This window comes from Astatotilapia calliptera, chromosome 19 (assembly GCF_964374335.1).
Source record: "Astatotilapia calliptera chromosome 19, fAstCal68.1, whole genome shotgun sequence".
Classification (NCBI taxonomy): domain Eukaryota; kingdom Metazoa; phylum Chordata; class Actinopteri; order Cichliformes; family Cichlidae; genus Astatotilapia; species Astatotilapia calliptera.
Window position 1 is genome coordinate 122,297 of NC_137440.1, and position 4,545 is coordinate 126,841.

A 4,545-nucleotide genomic window follows, 5' to 3' on the forward strand; every position below is an offset into this window, starting at 1 on the left:
CATTGATTCTTGTAAAGAGCTTCCAAAAAGGTTTTGACTGGCAACAACGCTCACCTGCAAGATAAGGAGTTTTTCTTTGGGTTTTGGAGTTTTTCCCCCTGTTTTTGGATTATAAGGCTTTTGGGAATAGAGGGGTAGCTAACAGAGTTGGGGTTTTGGAGAAATCGCGGAGGATTTTTTAAAGGAGTTTTGGCTTTGTTTGGCCGAGCATGACAGGAGCCGCGGGGCGCTGAATTTGAGAAAAAAAGACTAAGGATTTTTGCAGGATTTTCCCTGTTATCGAATATAAGGTTTTGGGAATAGAGGGGGTACCCTAACAAGTTATTGTAGGGTTTTGGAGAAAACACGGAGGGTTTTTTAAGGAGTTTTCCCTGATTATGTTTCTAAGGATTAGGTTAAGGGGGCTGCGGGGATCGCGAGTTTTTTCTGAGTATGAGTTTTATTCTAAATCTACAAATGCATATAAATCGAAATAAAGTTTTCCCCCAAGGCATGCAGCCTGTATTTGTGGCCACACTGAACGTTACAAAAGCACAAGTTTAACTAAACAATTTTAATATGGTTTAATACATTTTTAAACACATGAGCACGGAGCCTGAGAGAGCACGGTCCGGAGACACGGGCGCGCCCCCGCGCGCCCAGACACACAGCCTCGGGCGCGCAGGGGCGCGCGCACACACACTGACCCGCCATCAGATGGCGATTTTTGAGCATAAAAAGTAAAAAAACCTTTTTAATGGCTTTAAAAAATAAAAGAATCCTATTTTGATATATAAGAAACTTTCTAAATAATCAATTAGTTGTTTTTAAGGGGGGAAAAGCAATGAGCTATGAATATCATATTTTTATTAGTTCCGGAGCTCATGAATAATTCATGACCTGTCAGTTTGACATGAGGGGTATAATATCACTCTCTGTCCTGTTTGTAAGACTGAAACCTGCAGCTGAGACTGAAGACGTCACCTGATGATGACGACACGTTTCTCCCACAAAACGCTGCGTCCAGATGAACAGAACCAACAGACTCACTTTCCTGGATGATTGAGATGCATCAAGACTTCATTGTGTGTTACTTCTCATTCAGCACAGACACATTATTCCTGTTAGGTCATGTCAGCTGTCACTCAGTACAAGCACAACTGTGAACAACACAAACTTCTCTTCAATGTGTCACAGAAACACTAAGTGTGAGAGCCTGTATGACACACAGGACAGACTGTAAGCTCTGCTGGCTGCACAGAACTTTGTAGCAGTTTTCCAACATGTCCTCCACCCGTGATGTCAGTGGTGGGACCCCAGTCACAGCACTCAGCACCACCTCCTTTAAATGTATTTTATACCAGTTACTCCCGTTACTCGGTGCAACGCTTCTTAAATGTGTTTTTGCAGGATAAAACACAGCAGGTGGTGTAGAGAGGACGTCAGCTGACGGAGCAGAGGGAGGCAGACTGTGGATAAATGACAGAGTGAGAGGAGAGCAACCATGACAGAAGCACAGGTGTGGCAGATAGAAGTGGCTTTATAGACACTTATTGTCAGTCCTCGTGCATGCTGTGGAAATAAGTGTCTGTGTCATGAGGTGACATGTGAGCTTATCTTTGGTCAATAAAGCTGAACGACCAGTTTTCACTTTGCTTGTTACGCTTGTTTAGTGACGTCTGGGTTTCTGTGGAGCCCGAATTTTGATGAGTTCTGGTGAAATCATCTGAGATCATCTGAGCATCGGTGAAGAGTCAGCAGAGAAAGTGTGGGACAGAAGTTTGCTTTGGACACATGGACTGAAATCAAAAACTAACAAACAGGATTTCCAATGGACAGTATGGAGAAGTGAAAGTACACAAAGGCTGTGCTGGAACACGTGTGTTACACTTTTTGACAGCTGAGAACAAAACACAATATTTTGCATCATCTCTGCAGTGTCTCTTCTTTCCTCTGCTGTTGTGCTTTTAGCTCCAAACTGTTTCAAATGGTTTGTCAGCAAGCTGACCTCTGACCTCTGCAGTACTAACTCCTGACCCGTACAAAGAGCGGGCGTTTCTGACCTTTGACCTGCAGCTGTATGTCTCTCAGTCTCAGTTCTTCTCTCCGTCACTGATGGAGCAGGTGTAGTTGCTGCTGACAGTCAGTCGTTTGTTTTCTCAGAGTGAGGCTGAAGTCTGAACTGTTCAGAGCATCAGGTCTCATCAACGTGCGCTGCTGTAACGCCGCTTTGTCCTCTGAGATCACCAGGTATGAAACCTGAGTGCTGACAGAGCAGCAGGACAGATGTTCCCCCTCATTCACCTCCACCACCACAGCCAAGGCATGCTGGGAAACTGAGGACACACAGACGGAGAACTGAAGTGTCTGCTGTGTGTTCATCTCAGAGTCCTCACAGGTGACACATTAGCTCCAGAACACCAAGCCAGGTGTTTGAAGCCTGACAGGGATTCTTCCCATCCAGAGGGAGGATTTAGCTGCACAACAATGAACATTAGTGTGTAGTTTAGAAACACAGACTGTGCCTGCACTGCATCTAGTGAAGAAAACTGTTACTGCGAGAGAACGAGGCTCCTTTAAAGCAGCTGATATTAAGGTTGAAAAATCAACAATAAGCTGATGTAATCAACGTTTCACAAAATGGTCAGCAGCTAAAATCTGGAGCCGTTCTTTGGTGGTAATTAACAGTTTGTTCTTGTTAGCTAATTATGTAATTAAAGGTAGCAGCAGAAGCCTTGTGTTGAAAGCCCATTCCCTCACACATTCACACAGTATGTGTGTGTCTGTGTTACACTGTGGACATCCCTTCTGTTGGAGCGCCATCTTGTGGCAGGTTTAAGAAATGTTCTTCTTGTAAATCCAAACTGATGCACCTCCATAGCAGACTGTGGAGGCTTTCAGTGACATGAAGACTTGATTTATACTGTCATATTCTCCTGTTACACAAAGCACAGCACGCTGAACATGGATGAACTGAAACTCCCAGCATCTGACTGAGGAAAAGCACAAATCATTCTCACACTGACTCCTGCTTGATTTTAGATTTGCTTTCAAATCCTCACACTTTCATATGAAGCACTAAATGGGCTCCAGACTGTTTATCTCAGCTTCCTGTCAAACACACTGCTGCTCACACCGAGGCTCAGTTTACTCCTCCAGCCTGGCTTAACCTGCTGTCTGTTAAAAACAGTCCCACACTCCTCTGTTTAATCCTTCTGATCAGACTCTTTGATTTTGTATTGTTTTTACCTGAAGTTGTGTTTTTGACATGGTTCTGTCTGTGAAATAAACCTCACACACACACTGCTACAGTCCTTCATACACTTAGAAACGAAGCTGCTCCTTTCCTCAGTGCTGACACATAAAGAAGAGTTGGTTTTATATCCAACACGTCTCTGTTCCAGAAAACAGCTTCAGCAGCCTCTGAGTCTGAACTTGGAGTTGGTTATAAGCCACAGGCCTGTGTGCACAGCAATGAGGAAATATAATGCAGTAAGTGAAACATGGATGTGTGTAACAGATTATCCCAAAGGTTGATTCTGTTCATCTGGACGTTTTCAGTGAAACATTTCGTCTCTCGGTCAGGTGACTCCTTTAGTCTCAGCTGACTGCAGGTTTCCAAACCTTTGTCACTGGATCACTCACTTCATCTCCAACGTGTCCCTGACTCAGACAGCTGGAGCCGTTACAGCAAAATCATTGATCATTGTAACAGTTGGTGAAATGTTAGTATTTGACCACTAGGCGGAGCTCTTGTAATGATAATGTAACTAACGCATTTTATTTTGTATGTTTTATTTTTGTGTTGAGCATGTTAACACTTTCCTTTTTTGCCTACCGGATTGGTGTAAAGTTAATTTGATACATGGAAAGTAACCAGTTAATTTTGTAAGTATAAGGTAAGGGCAGAGGTCACTTCCTGTTTTGGGAAGTAAGGTCAGAGAAGCTGCGCATGGTGACGGTCTAGCTGTGTAAAAGTCAAGCTAAGAAAGAAGAAATAAGCCCTAAGTTCCAGTTACACCGGTTTGTCTACTTGCAGGCCAAAGTGGTATGTTTGTTTATATTTTGTGAATTTTATATTGTAATATGTTTTAATGCTGAAATATAATTTTCTTGTACATTTGTATTCACCAGTTCTACGGTGTACCTGTACGTTAAGAGAAGCACAGTAAACATCAGTAAAGAAGAACTCTCGTGTCTCTCGTGTATGTGTACAAGCCGGCATAGTAGAACACTCCACTGCTCCGGAGAAGGCAACGAGATGGTTGGACCGACGCTACTAGCAAGAGACGCTACTAGCAAGAGAAGCTACTAGCAAGAGAAGTATCACATGCTTCAGCAAATGCATTGAATACGTAAAGAAGCAAGCTAACAAGTGAAAGATAGTCAAGCAAGCACAAAAGTCCGTGTCTTGGAAGTAACAAAGCACTTGTAAATTGTTATCAAGCCTCAGTTCCATTTGAAATTCAAAGTGACCTTTCATACTAAGGAGCAGCTAAAATCAAGATTTATCAAGTAAATGTTAAAGTCAAGTGAAAATACTATTAAGACAACATGGCAGATGAA

General features: G+C 42.9%; 1 long non-coding RNA gene across 1 annotated transcript; it reads left to right on the plus strand.

The window, feature by feature from the left end:
* The first annotated feature begins 3,888 nt into the window (after positions 1 to 3,888).
* On the plus strand, positions 3,889 to 4,168 carry LOC145422575 (uncharacterized). The gene is made up of 2 exons (XR_013903892.1): positions 3,889 to 4,027; positions 4,114 to 4,168. It is a non-coding gene; the product is annotated as an uncharacterized LOC145422575 (long non-coding RNA).
* Positions 4,169 to 4,545: the final 377 nt, after the last annotated feature.